This window comes from Prionailurus viverrinus, chromosome A3, assembly GCF_022837055.1.
Source record: "Prionailurus viverrinus isolate Anna chromosome A3, UM_Priviv_1.0, whole genome shotgun sequence".
NCBI classification, from domain to species: Eukaryota; Metazoa; Chordata; class Mammalia; order Carnivora; family Felidae; genus Prionailurus; species Prionailurus viverrinus.
In genome coordinates this window covers 108,376,455-108,395,196 of record NC_062563.1, presented here as the reverse complement: position 1 = coordinate 108,395,196, position 18,742 = coordinate 108,376,455, and positions in this window count along the sequence as shown.

Genomic DNA, 18,742 nt, shown 5'->3' with positions numbered 1-18,742 from the left:
TAAGAATACTTACCATGAGATCTATCCTCTTAAAGTTAAGTGCATAGCACAGTATTTCTCAGTAAGTACTATGTTGTACAGATCTCTGGAACTCCATCTTCAGTATCTGGGACTTTAGACCTGTCAAACAGCAACTCCACGTACCCCTCCCACCTACCCTCAGGCCCTGGAAACCACTGTTCTATCTTCTGCTTTAAGTTTGACTATTGTATTTGGCCAAGGATAGGTTTAGCTTTTAATCAGATACTAAGGTCTCAAGGGCTGAGTTAGAATGATTCATTCAACTATCTTTTAAGGGGGTAGTTCTATTTGTCACTCTGTTAAATATTTGATCTTCCAACTCTTAACGATCAGGGCAAAGAAATTATAAATTGATGCAAAACCCTCGTGATCAAACACTTGCCCTGAACCAATGGAGTGTGTAGCTTGAGGTATCTGCAAATCTTCCTCCTGCTGTTCCCATATTATGGCCTAAGGAAGCTTGTCCTCAGATACCTCTGATTAAAATTTAGCTCTGACAGTTCCTTGATAGAAGTATCTCCAGTGTCCAGTGGATAACAATCAAAGGCAGAAATAAGAGCTGAGAGGTGGAATTTTGGACACATGACACCTGTATCTATGTTTAGATTTCCTATCAGTTGAAATGGGAAAACCATTTTGGACCACCAGTCATATAAGGAGAAAGGAAGGATTTGTATCAGACCTGGATTTAAATCTTGATTCAAGCACTTAACCAGTGCAACTGTGGCAAAGTGCTTAGCTTGTCTGAGCTTTAATTTCTTATGTGGAAAGGTAGGTCACCCCCTTTGTTGAATTATGAGAATGGGGTAAAAACTGTATATATTTGCCACATATTAGGTTCACAGTGAGTGGTAGGCCATTCCCTTAAGTTCTTCTAGCTTTATATTTTTACGTTGATTTCCATATTTTTTCTTTTAAGTTCCCATTCCTCAGCTGTTTTACTGGAATTCTCCATGGTTGACTCTGCCTTTATTGCTCTGTCTTCTATAGAAGTCTTCTTTATATCCATGGTCTTAATTACTGTTTCTCCAAGAAGTAATATCTGTATAAGAACTGTTTATACTAATACAAGAGAATATTGCAAAAACACTTTGATTTCCAACATACGGATGATTTAATCTCAGTATTATAGCCTTCCTATGTATAAGGTATTATAATACATAACATATAACCTATAAGTAATTATATTATAAAACTTAAATACTTTTAAAGTGGAAAACAAATTTTAAATAATGAAAGCAGAGGATACAGGTAGAACAGAGATGCATAGAGCATGTTATGGGACATTGCAAGAGGGAGTCATTAATTATAGCCAAGGAAATCTTTGTAAAGAAGTTGCATTTATGGTAGATCCTGAAGAATTTCAAGAGGAAAATCCTGTGCAAAATTATTTGGTGACTTAATTTCATCTGAAGCCCAAAAAAAAAAAAAAATCTAAAGGGATCTAAACAAACCAGCTCATGTCCCTCAAGTTTCTCTCTTCGTTGAGTGGAAGATTTATACGGTAAAGAGTTGTGAGAAAAGGCATTTTTTTTCCCCGTTGAATTTTTTACTCAGTTTAATTAAAAAATCTTACTGAGACTAGCTAAGGAGTTGGTTTAATGGAAACCAGATTAGGTGAATAATCACAATTATGATTATCTCTCATCTTATGTGGAAACAGTATTGAAGCTTAACAGAAGACAGATGCTCAGAACCTTGATATGTGAGTTTGGAGACATTGGAGGGAGACACAAGTCTAGGTTGCCTAGGTTTTGGATGAAATTTGTAAAATGCCTTTTGAGCAGTTGTCAGAACTGATTTCAGTAAGAATACTTTGTAGTTTATCGATTTGTATGGTGCTTTGAACAAAACAGCAACGCAGATTGTATTTGTGAGGGGCGTGACCTCTAGATTCAGGAAATCTGGGCTCACAGCTGTGTGACTTGGGGACCTTGGTTTCTTTAATGAGTGAATGTTAATTCTCACCAGAGTTGGTGAGATCAAAGGTTCAAGGGCAAATGCACCCGGTTTAAAACTGTTAAGGGCTTCCATTCATCTGAGTGACTGTTCCAGGGCACAACATTAATCACCCAACAAATTAGCACACACATGGTATAGTTTACCATGTCACAGGAGAGCAGGGATTGTTCTCATTCTGTTGGAGAAAGCTAGGAAATCATTATTCAGTTCTTAGGTGGTTTAGGTAATAGTTTGACTCATGACTCTTTCTTCCAAAACAGTGTTTTTCAAACTGAGCTCATTGTTGGGCCTTGCAACCAATTTGGAGTTGTCTCTAAGACTTTTTTTTCCCCCCTTAAACAGAAAAAGTAGAGTAGGCTAGAATACAATAGAAAAACATATAACTATATTTCACATAAATGTACAAACTTTTTCATGAAAAATTTATTGTCCTATGTCTGTATACAAATATGTGCACACACATGTACTTTAACAAGTAGTAGTGAGAAATGTTAAATGTCTTTCTTCAAATGTCTTGCAGTCAATAATTGAAAAACTTTCCCCTAAAGAATTTTTCCTAGGGAGTTAATGAATTATCCTTTTGAATCTTTTATGAGTCTTACTTTCTTATGTTATCTTCCAATAGACATTTTCTCTGGGTTGTCTAGCTTTTATCTCAAACTAATATTCCTAAAACTGGACTGTCTAAATCTTCAGCCATTTTATTCTAAATTTCTATTCACTATACTCCTAGTTAGTCTTGGTCAAGCCCTTAGTAATTTTCAACTTTTGCCTCTCTACCCCTAATTAAAAACAAAAGGAAAAGAGACTATGGAATGAACATAAATTAAGTACTTGACCTTTATCAGGCAACTTGCCAAATATTTAGGTATGTTGCTTTATGTAATTCTCACAATACCCTTATATTGAAATGAGGCTCAAAGAGATTGAGTTAAACAGCTCAAGGTCACCTGGATTGTGTTTATATAGAGTAACTCTTTTAGCTTTGTCAGCTTGGGTATCTGACTCCAGATACAAATGTTGTGTTATATCCTGTCACCTTCCCAAATGTATTGTTTCCACAGGAGCTCAGAAGTGATGTTAAAGTGGTAACAATCCAGAATAATAATGACTACATGATCTTGATTTGCTATCGGGTACCATATTGCTGGAAAAGGCTTCAGAGCTCTAAACTGTTATTTTACAGAAGACCTAATTAAGACACAGAAAGACAAAGTGACTTGACTGGTTTGTGGCATATCCTTGGCCAGAAATCAGGTCTCGATTTCAGTACAGTGTTCTTTTATCTTCCTAGTCTCAGGAACTAGAACAAATGGTGGATAAAGAAAAAGAAAAAAACAAAAAACAACCCCAGAATCTATATGCTCAAGAATTCTTAAACACCCCAAGATGTCAGTCTTTAGATGAGTTTGACTTCTTACCAAATCCTTAGGATCATAAATCTGTTGATTTTTCTTCTGAATCAACAGGGATCAACATACTATTAAAACTCTTTAATAGCCAATGCTTTGTGGTTAGAATGGAAAGGTTTCAAGGAAGGAGAATAAAGTTGAGGGGGGCAGAAATTCTATCACTGGCCCCCTAGGAAGTTAAGGATTTCAAGTGTTAGAGAAACAGACTCACTGTGTCTTGTTCTCATCTTTCCTTCAGGGCTTCAGCTGACTAAGCTAGGGTGTAAGGGTACAAACTTTTTCATGAAAAAAACTTACTGTTCTATGTCTGTATACAAATGTGAGGGTTTAAGCACATTAAGCTTAAGATTGTGGAAATAGCAAGTTAGTTTTATATGCCTGGCCTTCATCCTTCCATTTTATCTCCTGATAAGCTCAGTTCTACCAACCTTGGTCCCTTGAGTCACTCATATCAACTTTGGGTAGATACATTATGGTGTTTGTTTTTAATTTGGCTCGGTTCAAGATAAGGTTTCCTTCCGTTTCATTTTTCTTCTCCCACCCCCCAGTAAAACCACTTTCCATTCCTGGAAACACAATCTTCATTTATATTCTTTGAGCATTAGATTTTTTTCAGATTTCTGGCAGTTTTGCAGATAATACTTGGTAAGGATGGCACAGTGGTCAGACAAGGTCTTTAATATTGGGCTTCTGTTCTTGAAATAGAAGGGTATCAAAAATAGAATCTTTATTTGAACACATTCTCTTTAGGATGGAAATTATTCAAAATGCAAAAGAGGTTTTGATTTTTGATGGACTTGCTTGAGTTTTCAGATTAAAGATGTACATTGTGGAAAGACTGTTCTACAAGTCTTTCACAAAAAATAGACCACTAGGTAGGAGACCATGAATAATATCAGATGAGAGGTCACATGGATATCCTGAAGTGGTATTTGTTTTTAGTTAGAAGGAAAACAGCATTCCAGAATAAAAAGGAAATGAAATTCTACGTTGTATGTGTCAGGGTTTTTCTTTATGCTTTGTACTTGGACTAATCCCTCTTACCTCCCATCTTCAATTCCCACTTAGCCATTTTCTCTTTATTTTTTAAAATTTTTTAACATTTATTTTTGAGACAGAGACAGAGCATGAATGGGGGAGGGGCAGAGAGAGAGAGGGAGACACAGAATCGGAAGCAGGCTCCAGGCTCTGAGCCATCAGCCCAGAGCCTGACACGGGGCTTGAACTCAGACTGTGAGATCGTGACCTGAGCTGAAGTCGGACGCTCAACTGACTGAGCCACCCAGGTGCCCCAGCCATTTTCTCTTTAAATCCTACCTGGTTAAACAATGTTTCAGTTACCAGAGAGTCCTTGTCAAATCCTTAGGACCAGAAGTTCTATGAGATATTCTTCAAAATCATTCTAAATTAACGTACCACTAAAAGCCCATTTTTATTGGTCACATGCTGTGTGAATTTGAGTAGAATCCTATCAAGTAAAGAGAATAGTTAAAATTTCTGCTTGTACCATGAAAATTTACTGCACTAGGGCCTCATACATAGCCCAGCAGTCTCAGCTCCAATACTTAAGTCTACACAGCTTAGTATTAATTTTTCTCTAATCATTTTGGATATATATATTTTTTATATCCACATGTATACAAAATCTATATATACCTAAGTGTTTACCATAGAAGTCATTGCTTGGCCCTGGGAGAAGATTTTTTAATGTTGAAATCATTACTGATCTCAAATCATTGACCCATCCATTCATCCAATCATTTTAACATTTTCTGTGGGATAGGCCCTGTGTTAGGTCGAGGGATGTTAATCAAAGTCACTTGGCTGTAATCAACAGGAAACCTGACCAACAGATGCTTAAATCAAGGTCAGTAAACTTTTTATGTAAAGGGCTAGTTAGTAAATATTTTAGGTTTTTCCATATGATCTTTATTGCAATTACTCAGTCATTGTAACAGCAGCAAGAGACCATATGTAAGTGAAGGGGCATAGCTATATTCCAATAAACCTTTATTAAGACATGGGCTACATTTGGCCCATAGTTTGCTGATTGAAACAGATGGGATTTTATTCTGCTTAGGTAATGGGATGCTCACAGATAACTATAGTGTTGCTATTGAGACTCAATTCAGGTTAGTTCCACTGTCCCTGAAATATTTTGGCTTTTCCCTATACCTGTCCTCCTGCTACTACAACATTTATAAGGTAGTAATAACAGGAAAAGGAAAAGGGCTAGATCACTGAATATTAGGAGAGAAGTCCTCATGGCAGACTTGATGTCTCATAGGCCATAACTCCTAGCTACAAAGAAGGCTAACAAAACAAGCACTAGAGCTTGCAATCTGTAATGGGAGATGTGGCAAAGGAGAAGGCTTTGCAGATGGCTCTGGGGGGAAGCTAGGGTCTACCATAAATACAGTGGTCAGGACAATTCCTGTCCTAGGGAGTTAATAACTGTCTGGGGAAGATTGACATTACACAGGTAATTCTACAAATACATGCAATAAGAATCCCTATAAAATCTTATAGGAGCAGACAGAAGGGGAATAGTTATAGCCATGTGGTGGGCCTTAGGTGTTGGGGGATGTCCGGATGATAATTTGAGTTATCAAGGAGAGGAGTGGCATGTAGACAAAAGTATTAAATGCCATATTATGATGGAAACCAGGAGTTATAAACATTTTAGAGGGGAAAGAGATCAGATGGCTTGTACATTCTTTGATAATTCTATCTAGAGGTAGGTTCTAGATTTTTTTTTTTTTTTTTTTAAATCTTGAGTGGAAGGGACCTAGGCCAGTTTCAGGGCCTTAAGAAACTTCCTGTCTCTTGGGACTTTGGGCATTCAGCCTCCATGCTGTGAGGAAGCCCAAGTAGCCTGTGGCATGGTCCATGTGGAGAAGCCCCCCGCCCTCAGGGGGGTTGGGAGTACCTCAAAACTCAGCCCATCCCAGCTTGCCCCAGTTTACCAGCCTTGGAAGTGGATCTTGTCCCAGCTGTCCCAGCTTATGCTGCATGAGCAGACAGCCTTTCCTGCAGAATCACACCTTTGTGAGCTAAATATGAGTTGTTTTAAGCTGCTAAGTCTTCAAAGATTTATTACACAGCAATAAATAACCAGAACACTTCCTATATATCTTCTTAGACTAGATTCTTAGGAAAGACTCTCAGAATGTAAATATTTTAAAGGCTGTTGATCGATATTGCTTTGTGGACTTCAAGAAGGGCTGTATCAGTATCTACTCCCATCATTAGTGTAGGAGAGTGTCTGTTTCACTTGCCAGCGTTGAATGTCAAAAATCACTTCATTTTTGAATGTTAACATATTTCTATTTGCTATCTTATATGAACTATTTTTCTTGATTTATGGAAATCTTTTAATACAGCATTCTTTTTATCTCATTAACCTCAGGAACTAGGACAGAGGGTGAAAAAGGTGAAAAACAGGTTCTATGGAGCAAATATTTTTGTACCCAAAACCCATTTTGGTTAGTCCTTTAATTAAAAGGATACTACCCTCTTATATTTGTGACCTGTTTCTCCAGCTTTTAAAACTTTTATCCTTTTAATTTTGTTCATAACTTTTATGTAAATGAATTTGTAATCAAGTCTGTTCTCTCCATGAAAGAATAAGCACAGAAGGTTAATCCTTACAAAATGACCAGAAATAATACCTGAGGATCCTGTAGAGACAGCCAGATCCTAAAACAAAGCAATCTGTGGACATCACATGTATGGAGGCAGGCAGCAGTAAGCTGCTTTCCAGAGGCAAGTGCTTAGAGCTATGACTGTATCACCAGGGAAGGACGAGTTCCTTTGGGAATTATCAAATAACTCTGCAGAAAACACAGATGAGAAAACCTCTCCCAAGTCTGTGGATTGGTTTACACCTATATTAACAGATTATCACTTCTGTAATCTCCCTATGTAATGGGCTATCTCTAGAAGGGAGATAGTGTCTTCTTAGGAATCCGCATTTTAATGTAGATAATGTAAAGATGACTTATAAACCCAAGCATTTATTTACATGTTATATAGATCTCTTTAAAATCATAAACTTAGAATGTATTAAAGTTCTAATTCTCAAAGAAGAAATTCTACATTTTCATTAACCAGACCTATAGCTATTAACATCTTGGCAAATTTATTTTTTAAGCATTTAAAACCCTTTTTTTTTTTTTTTTTAAATATTTTTGAGAGAGACAGAGACAGCATGAGTGGGGGAGGGACTGAGAGAGAGGGAGACACAGAATCCGAAGCAGGCTCCAGGCTCCGAGCTGTCAGCACAGAGCCCGACGCGGGGCCCGAACCCACAAACCATGAGATCATGACCTGAGCCGAAGTCGGATGTTTAACCAACTGAGCCACCCAAGTGCCCCCCAAAAAACCTTTTTTTAATGTTTATTATTTATCTTTGAGAGAGAGCATGATAGAGACAGACACAGACTGAGCACGAGTGGGTGAGGGTTAGAGAAGGAAACACAGAATTCAAAGCAGGCTCCAGGTTCCGAGCTGTCAGATTCCAACAAAGGGCTCCAACCCATGAACCGTGAGATCATGACCTGAGCTGAAGTTGGATGCTTAACCGACAGAGCCATCCAGGCGCCCCATTTTCTAAGCATTTTTAAGATTTGAATTCTTTTTGTGTAAACAACAATGTGTCCTTCCCTTCTCACTTAAAGTGCTTTCATTTAATATTATCTAAACTATCCATAAACATTTTAACTACATGATGTAATATTCATTTTGTATCTTATTTAGCTTTTCTCCGTTTTTATGACTGTTACAGATAATCTTGTGATGAACATCTTTGTGCTTTCTCCATGTTTATTACTATTCCTTAGATGAATTCTGACAGTCAAACCATGTGAAGTTTAAGTCTCATAATGTTTATGGCAAATACAGATACTTCTGGAACATTGGTGTTTTTCATAGGTCTAATTTTGCCTGGTTCACTCAATTTCTGGTTTCGATTTAAGGGTTTTAGATTGATGTGTCCTTGCTAGCCTCAGACCTCATCAGAAGGAAGGCTAAAAGAGAGGGGTAAGCATGGCAGTGGCCCAGAAATCAGGCTTCACATGAAATTGCCCTCTGAATATGCTTGTGCTTGGGGGTGGGGGCTTATTCAGTGACCTCCCAAAGCTTCCTCATACAAGGCTGTGATTTAGCTGGGCTATACTATTAACATAGAGGCTCTTCAAAAGCACCAAGAATTCTATGGAGGACAGGCATAAATAAGCCTGGGGACCTTGTTGGCACGATGAATCAGTCCTTGCAGTGCTAAGCCTGCCGGGCTTATGCTGATGTATTAGAAGCCCTGTGTCCCTCCAGGTGTCTGTGGGCGGACATACAGGATGGATGACCAGCTACAGATAATGGGTCCATGCTCACGGAGGAAAATCTGCTTAGGAGAGCTGCTGAGGGGAGATTTATTTCAGGCCTGAATTTACTTTGTAAATTACATTGAACATGGCGGAATTAGTAGCTGAATTTGGAAATTCTTTTTCAACTTGGTTTGGCAGCAAGTTTTTTTTTCCCCCCTCATTGTATAGCTATTCTTAATGTTCACTGGGGACTAAAATCACCTGTGGAGCTTATTAAAATGTTGTACTCTCAGGCCTTACCTTGAGAGACTCTGATTGAATAGGTTAGGAGTTGGGGCTTGGGAATCTGCCCCTTTTGGGTGAGGCTGATGCAGGTGGTTGTTTGACTGCGGGTAGGGAAACCCTAATCTGGGACTGTGAGGGACAGCCAGTTTTGTCACCCACGTCACCTTTCCAAAAAGGATTTTTGCCCCCCATAGTTGGGAGTGCCATCAGCAGATTGCTGTCAGCTCCACAGACCCTCAGAGGTTTCTCACCTGCAGAAAGTTGCCTCTCCCACATTCCACCTCTCCTATCTGGTAACTCCAGCTGGGAGCATTAGGGGCAGTTCATCCTGTCCTAGGCCAGTCTGGGCCATTTAGATCCGGAGCACCCCATGGGGTCAGCTGAGGCTGTGGGCCTTGCTTCACAGCTCAGCTTCCACCAGAATTGACCCAGAGGCCACTTTCTGGTTAAATTCCTTGCACATTTTAGACTCTGTCTCAGAGTTGGCCTCCCAGAGAACTTGGTTGTAAGCAGGTGCTCTTTTAGGCTCTGTCCTCTGGACAGAAGAGATGATGGTTCACTGAAACGCCCTCTATTTCATTTGTAGCCTCCTCTTCCCACCTCCCCCACCGCAACCCCTGCCACTTTGTCCTCTGCTATATACTGTATCTTCCCCCTTACCTTCTGCAAACTTCTCTTTTTTATTACCTAAGGTTTATCCTTGGTTCATTCTTTCATGATTCAACAAAGCTTTGTTAAATCTTAATTTTAATCAGAATTTTTGTTTCAAAATATTAGTCTGGAAGAAACATGGAGTACACAATGAGATTTGTTCCAAGATCCCCTCCTCTCTAGAGAGATCATGGTTTATAAATCTCTCTGAATTTGTTATGAATCAAAGTGAACTGCTACGAGTCTTGAGTCTATTTGTTCTTTCCTTGGCTCTTTCATCCATCCACCCTCTTCACCCACCCCACCTACCATCCATCATCCGGGATGCAAGATAGAACCAGAGACTACAGTGTCAAACCAACTTGAGACACATAAGACCTCAGTAACAACTGAGCTAATATTTACAGGGTGTTCATTCTTTACTATGTGCTGTTGATTTAATCCTCACAGTTGTATGGAATAAACACTGTTAATTTCACACTACAGGTGACAAAACTGAGGCCTAGAGAGATTAAATAACTTATTGGTTACATAGCTAGTAAGTAGCAGAGTTGGGATTGAAACCCAACTGTCTAGAAGTATTAAGCTATCAAAATATCATTGATAGTACTTGTTAATAACTATGGAATCACCATAATTATTAGTGTGGGGAAAGCAACTACTTTTTTGTCTCATCAAACATCTCTTAGGACTCTCAGAAATCTTCCTAATCTGGAAAACCAATGGCTGAGGTCCAGTATAACCATATCCATTTGTCATTGAGCAGTATGTTTAGCCTGTTTCCAAGATTGCTGGACATGAGGTGATGCTTCCACAGGCTTCATTCACGTTGCGCAAATCATTAAGGTTGTTATTCTGAAAAACATGAGTTTTTACAGAACTGTTTCTCCAAAGTTCTGTCCATTTTGACACCAGTTGCTCTCTGCAGACGATCTGTAATTGGTCTCCTATCCAACACCTAAACATTCCTGGAAAATTGGTGATGGATTGGTGTTTCAGCAATGCTTATAATGCAAACACACTTCAGAACTCCTTAGATGGCTGCTCTTGGTTTACGTTTTCATTCTCTTAGCCCATGTCCTTATTTACACCAGACCTGGAAAAGGGGGGGGAAAAGCCAAATTCTGAAGCAAAACTTTGGAAATGAGATGAATTCCATCTGGTTCAGCAAAAGGAAGCAGCTGTATTCAAGCAAAGCAAATGATAAAAACTGGATTGCCCTTCCTTGCTAAAGAGCAAAAGAGCTTCAAGATGTTTGGGGGGAAAAATGGAATTATTTTTTTAATTTTAAGTTCAGTTTAGCTTAAGGCATCCTCTGGAATGCAGATATTTTAACTTTATCTTCCTATAGAACCAGGAAAAATGGTCTTTTAAAAAAGTGACCTTTAAAAGTACATAGAAGATGAAAACACATTGAATACTTTTTTTTTTTTAGAAGTGAAAAATGTTTTAAGTTTGTCACCAAGTGCTGAAATCCTCCTCATCATCATGATATACAATTGTCAATTACTGAAGGTTTACTGTGTGCCGGTCCCTGGGGGGTACACAGATTATCTCTCTCTACATCATGAATGTAGCTCAACACCATATTCTTTGCTCTCCTGTTGAAAATTTCATAGTCCCTAGTTAATTTCCAATTCATTTGTTTACATATTAATCTATTCATTTATTGAATTTTTGAGCATCTAATATGCACTAGCACTGTATCAAGTGCTCATAGCCCACTAGGGGAGCTGGACTTAGTCACAATCATAGTGCAGTCAGATCCGTGCTTTAATGCAAGCACTCTTCAAAAGGAGGAAGTGCCCTTGTTTCTTAGGAAAAGATTTCATGGAGGCTAGGGATGCCTCACTGAAGAAGAGAAGAAAGGAGAGGAGGAGATGCTGAGCTGGTCTTGAATGAGCAGAAGTTTTCTAGCTTTTGCTCAGAGCTTGATTCTCTTACTGTGTTTCACAGGCCTTGAACACTGCTCACACATGTTTTTGGGGTACCTGTCCAGCCTTTGCTCACAAAAGTAGGTCATGTTTGTATGACAGGGCTTCATCTCATCACCACAGTTGATTGGACCAAGGATGAATCTCTAACCTTAGCCGCACAAATAAGATTCTCTTTAGGCTCTTAATAGACATGGAGACTATGATTGGGGACTAGAGAACACTGGAGTCAAAAGATCAAGACTAAAATAATTCAATAATCAATAATTCAATGATGCAATAATTCAATAATGCAATAATTGCATATACTATTCAGATGGGCTCTGGGACATTATAGCTTGACCCGATTAAATCAATAAATGATCATGGGCTGCTAGGATAAAGAATATGGGATTTGGCAAGGGAAGTGGAGGAGATTGGCAGCCCCTTGGGATGGTGTGGTTAGAGATGGAAGCCACTTTAGTTTTTGTGGTTAGGGAAGGCCTCTCAGAAAAGGTGGTGTTTCACTTGGGGGTTGAAAGATGAGCATGAACAGGCCAGCAAGGAATGAGGGCAAGCGCGGTCCAGGCAGGGGCAGAAGCGGGCGCATAATCCTGAAGTCAAAGCAGCATGGCTGGAGCAGTGATGAGAAAATCTGGGCCAGATGATACCAGGTATTATTGGCATTTTATTCTAGATGCAAAGCAGCAGCCGTCAGTGAGTTTTTAAGCAGACCGTTCACACTAAGTATTTTAATTCATTTGAAGTCCTCCATGATCTGACAGTAGACTGTCCTAGCACATGGTGTAGGCTGTCGTGATCAAGCTATTCTACATCTGTCTGGACTTCACTTGGCCCGATCTGGCCCTTATTTTTATTTATTTTTGGCTCCATCCATATTATAGTTTGCGAGCATTCAATGGCATAGGAAATTGATAATCCTAATAGGAATATTTATAGATCCCTTTTTATGTATCAGGCTGTAAACTTTAATAAAATGAATTTGATCGATGTGTATTAGGTCAACTAAATACTAATGGACACTTGGGGATTACTGTTATCCCCAAGCGGAGAGAAGTTCCATGACTGGTCCAAGCATGTAGCCAGTAAGTAGTGGGACTGGGACTGAAATTGTTTGGTGTGACTCAAAAGCCAGAATACTTAACCATTTTTATCTTGTTTCCTTTTCTGTTAGAGCTGAGGGGACTTGTAAGCCGAATGAAGTCCTACACTCTCATTTCAGAAACGAGGGCAGTCATGGCCAAATCTTGAGTGGTCTGGGAAAGGCTGCACAACAGCTAGTTGGTGGCCTCGACTTGTTCAAGGCCCTGTACTTGTTCTCACAGACAGCATGAAACTGCATGTGTCCTGGTATCACACGTATTGGTGCTAGTGACTTAGGTTTTACCATAAGAGTCTTTGGTTTTGTGACACTTACAAAAGACCACTTGTGCACTGAAGACAAAACAAGATCACTGAAGAATTAAGGAAAGATGATTATCTGGGAAAGGAGGTCAGGTGATATGCTGCACAAAGATAGCTCAGTATCATGTGGTCCCTTACACGTCCATAGTAATGGCCAAAAAGGTGAAAGACTTCCTATGGTAATGCGCATCTCAATGATTTTGGCTAATCTGCATCTTCTATCAGCCAGAAAACACCCGACACAATTACAACCCCCTTCTCCCGCCACTTATCATCTGTGAATACTAAGTAGGGGTAATTTTATTTTTATTGTTCCTGGGCTCTGTCCTCTCTCTAGGACAGAGGAGAGGTTAATTAGGAACATTGGGATGACGTTGAGTCAGTCCTTCCCGAAGCGTGTTTCTAGAATACCAGAACTGCAATATGCTACAAGGCATTATGGGGAAAAGGTTCTGTGGCGCAATAGGTTTAGGCAAGGCTGAGCTTTATCAAACTAGGCAATTTTTACTATTAGAAATCTCAAGGTCTTTAATATGTATTGTGAATATCAAAGACAGGTAAAGAATATAGCGTTTCTCAAATATATTTGACCGTGGAAACCTTCACTCAGGATTTCCCCTAAACTTGCAGAACTGTAAGCGCTGTTCGATCTCTGACCTAATTCTCAGGCATATAATCTGCAACAGCGAGGCTTGCTCTATATAAATAAAGCCTGCTTCAAGTATAATGGCCAAATTCTTTTCCTCCACACTCTTGATCAATTTCTTTGCCTTTATCTCCCAGTTTTTTTCCCTTCATTTTTTCTCCTTTGTAGCATCAGCACATGGCAATTTTTTTTTTCAATTTAAAAATGCAACTTGATATATAGGTAGAGAAACATCTAGTCTGCATAGTATAATTTCAGAAGCACAGAAAAGGTCCCTTTGCTCGAAAATAGATTTAGCTTCAGCCTATTACTTGACCTGAATGGTATACTTAGTGATTCCTATATATTATATATTATTAGTACTTAGAACATCTTCCAGCCAATGATGCATTTGGTGAATTAGATTCTCTCATTCTTAGTCCATCGCCCCCCCCCCCCCCCCCAAAAAAAAAAAACCTTTAGGGATGGGCTTTGACAAGGTGGAAATTTTGATGAGGGCGGTGAGGGCTATTGCACTCTACCTCAAGAACCCTCTGGCCCAATCCATTGTTTACCACCTCTACTCGTCCCTGGTCAGGATGCTCCTGATTCCTCAATCCACTTTACTTTGATTTTAGAAGATCTGCAAATCTAGATGAATGTTGAATAGGCAAATCTACATTTTGTTCTGTGAGGTCAAACTATTTGAAGTGGCTGGAATCATGGTTAAAATGATGCACTTGGAAATTGTATCCCCTTCTGGGGGATGTAAGGATGCTGTTTGGTAGCTAGTAGCTACCTAGATAGATGGTTATTTTACTCAGCATAAGTTTGCTTTCCTGGATCCAGTATGTCCAGCTTAAGAAGAGGAGGGTGGAAAGTAGCGACTAAGTGCAGTGGTGTTGGTGATGGAGGAATTAGCTATCCTATCTCATGGTGACCATGTATATCGCAACTGGAAGGGACCTTTACACTGAGTTTAATTGCTGTGTTTTTAGAGATGACTCCTACCAGAGAGAGTGACCTACCTACAGACACTTATCAGAATCAAGGCTCAAGCCTTGTGCTCTCTCTCATTAGACTATCCTGCCAGTGACCTATGGGCTGGGTAATGTTGAAAGGGGGGTGGAGCCAGGAGAAAATGTGGGTGGAGTGTCCTCCTCTGTCCCCTCCATTCTCCCCCTGTCCCCTCAATGTCTTCACAATTTTCTTTTTTTCCTATTTGTCATAAAACCATCTCCTTCTTTCCCTTTTGGCTACTTTTGTTTCTCACCGTGTTTCTCCACTCTTTTACATTCCTTTCTCTGTCCATAACTTTGGCTGTTGATTCATTTTTGTCCTATGTCTTAAGTTTGCTCCTTGGTTCCATTCAAGGTGGCTGTAAATGACCATACATCTGAGCACTGCACAACTCCAGGGGTTGCAATCCACGAAAACCTCAGTATGACCAGTGTGGTCCCCTGGTCCTATCCCCAACCAAGAACTTGATTCCTATGTAACAAAATGGGGGAAAAGAAAACTTCTATTAGCTAAGACAACTGCCCTCTAAAGAAAGTAGAGCTTATATGGTACTTCTGAAGAGCTTGTTTGGTTTGTTGAATGAAGGTAAGCTGAAACTGACTTTTGCTACCTTGAGAGAATTGAATGGCTTTGCACAACTGAAGAAGAGGAATTTGGAGTTCTACGAAGAGGAGGTTGAGATGAAATAAATTGGACAAGAAAACCAGAAAGATGGGTGAAGAAGTTGGTGTCATCAAAGCAGCTAGTGGAAATTTCCAAAGGTGAGGTGACCAAAAGGCATTTTAAGAACGAGGAGGCATAAGAGTTGTGCTAGAACACCCTCTTATCTCGCCCCTCACCCAGATCCTTAAGTTTATTGAATTATGATCATGCGTGCTTTGGGGATGTGTTTGAGTAGAAATTGCTTTATAAGGCTAAGTGTGATATTTGGGGAAAAACAGGGCTGAAAAAAGAAAGCAAGCACATGAGGAATAGCCTTGAGCAGAGGTGACCAGAAGAATGAGACTGCCGAGGAAAAATCAATTTAAATGTGTAGAGAGGAGGACCGATATTTTGGATGTGCATTGGGCATGGAACAGGGATCAGAGCTGATTTTTATCTACATTTCAAGGGGCCGGGATTCTTTGGCCAACATCTGGTTTGCACATATATGATTAGAACACTGATGGGTTTCCCTGGGTCCAAATTATAACCACATAGCATCTGCTTCTCATAAGCCACTAAGAGGAGAAGGTCAAAGAGGCTCTTATCCAAGGACAATGGCATGTTTACTTTTCATTTAGAAAGAAAGCATTGGAAAAAATCAAATGGATAAACTTGTTAATGCAGCAAATGTGAAAAACCTGAGAGGGGTCTCTTAACTCAAAAGCCTATTGCCAGCTGGCATAGTTCAGTTGCCTGAAGACTTGGAGAAGGGCTGGGGGGAAGATTACAAACCATTTTCACTCACAACGGAGAAGAGATGCCAAGTAGGAAAAGTGTTGACTTCTTCAATGGGAAGACACTTTTCCTAATAAAATGAACTAGGATTTATTTTTCTTTTGGAATTGACTCAGATGGCTCTGTATTTGCTGTAACCATCACCCCTTTGATTACAATAAGTATTGGGGAGCTGACTTGGGCTCGGGTATTGGCGAGCAGAAGCAGTGGTCCTCAGTTTCTTTCAGAGAAGTAAGAAAGGTTCCAACAAAGAGGGCCTCTTTAAATTTTTTTTTTCAACGTTTATTTTTTTTTTGGGACAGAGACAGAGCATGAATGGGGGAGGGGCAGAGAGAGAGGGAGACACAGAATCGGAAACAGGCTCCAGGCTCTGAGCCATCAGCCCAGAGCCCGATGCGGGGCTCGAACTCACGGACCGCGAGATCGTGACCTGGCTGCAGTCGGACGCCCAACCGACTGCGCCACCCAGGCGCCCCAAAGAGGGCCTCTTTAAATAAGAATGTTTAACCATTAGGAAGTATTTATGTACCAGGCTTTGTGCTTCAGTAAATTCATCATATGCCTCAGTTATATTTCTCAGCACAGGTATTTGTGGCTGGTGGAAGTCCTGTGGTTGTCCTACTTGAGCAAATGTTGACTTTTTAGGTCTTTGGAAATGACTGAAGTAATCTGTCACCATCCCTGTTGATTAAGTATCAATTTTTTTTACTGCAGTCTTCCAGCTCAAAGAATGATTCAAATATAGCACCTTTTATAGTTGGTGAGCTTTACAAAGGTTTGTTTTAAAAATATGGACTACTTTATTGATGACTCCTGAAGTCCTTGAGACAGATCTGTGGAAGTAGGAAAAAGAAAACCTGGTATTGGGGCAAAGCCAGGAAACTTGGGCTATGTAACCTTGGATAAATTAATAATATTTCTTAGCCTCTGATTTCTTATCTGTAAAATAAAGGATTTGAAATCTGAAATCTTGCTCCTCCAGCTGAAAAGTGTTTTTTGTGTTTTAAAGCCCTGAGAGCAGTTACTGTGTATTCTATGCTGATTTGCCTGAGTCCTGACAGTGGCCCTTATAAATAAGGGATGAAGTATGGATTAATCATTCAGCTGAGGATCAGGACACCTGATGTCCCTGAAACCAGCCCAGCAGTTTTTTTGTTCCTTTCTCTCCTCAATTGGAAATGGAAACTGTCCTCACTTTTTCTAAGTAACAATAAATAGGATCCATTCAATCTCAAGTTCCATAGAACAGAGTCTATATAAACAGGACCTCACAGCTAACATGGATAGAAGTTCTAAACATATTGTTGCAGAAAAGCAAGTCACAGAATATGCACAGTGTAAGATCATTTGTGACATAATTTTATGTATGTTTGTGTATGCCTATAAATGCATTAAAATGATTAAGGGTAGTCAAAGAGCATTTAAGGCTTATCTGTGATTTTAACAAGATATTTTTTATTTGAATAATTAAAAGCAATAAAACTACACATTTTTTTTTTTTTTGGTGATAAAATGATTTACATCTTTAGATGGAAACTACATTGGGCCCCTGAGAGTGGACCAGAAAAAATTGGTCAGCTGAGTGAATGCAGTTGGTGTTTGTATGGTGGGAAGGGGGTGTGAGGGTGTTGGAATCATGTTGTAAGACCAGCAGTGTGATAGAAATGGAACAAGTGTGTATTGCTCTATTTGGACCACATGAGTACCAGCCTCATATTTTGCTCTGTGTCTTGTCTTCAGAGGATTTGGTGTAGGTCATTTTGGGATGTGGGCTTTGGCTGGACTCCCCAGCGACTTGTTTGGGGTTACTGAAGTTCTCTCAGCCCTGTCCCATCAGCCGGTCCTACTTGCTTCTCCTGCAGGCTGTGGCTATCTCCTGAGCATGTCCAGCAAAACTCCAGCAAAACTAACATTCTCCAAATGTTAGTATACGCTGTAGAGATGGTAACCTAAATAAGACTGAGGTGAATCCTCTGATGTCTCCAGATACTTGAAGGGAATGATGTTGCTTTGAGGAAAGAGGCCAAGGATATGCTTTTCCTGAGAGAAAGATGACGTGGTGCCTATGCAATTGAAGACAGGCGTGTGTCTGTTACATATGTGCTAGATGTTGGAAGAATATTATACCTAATTACCATTTGTCTAGGCTTTATAGCAATTAATAGCTAAAAAATTTTTCAAAAACTATCTGGGATCAGAGAAATTAAATGATTTGCGTAAACATATCCAGCATGTAAGTGACAGAACTAGACTTCTAATTTGCTCGATCTATCCCCAGCCTCTTGGTAGCCCACCTCTGCTGTGAGCTCAGAGGGCTTGGCCTGATGACACAGCTGCCTGCATGGGGTTATGACTTTTTTTTGAATTTTTTTAATGTTTATTTTTTATTTTTTTTAACGTTAATTTATTTTTGAGACAGAGACAGAGCATGAATGGGGGAGGGTCAGAGAAAGGAGACGACACAGAATCTGAAACAGGCTCTGAGCTGTCAGCCCAGAGCCCAACACGGGGCTTGAACTCACGGACCTGGAGATCATGACCTGAGCTGAAGTCGGACGCTTAACCAACTGAGCCACCCAGGCGCCCCAATGTTTGTTTATTCTTGAGACCGAGACAGAGCATGAACGGGGGAGGGTCAGAGAGAGGGAGACAGAATCCGAAGCAGGC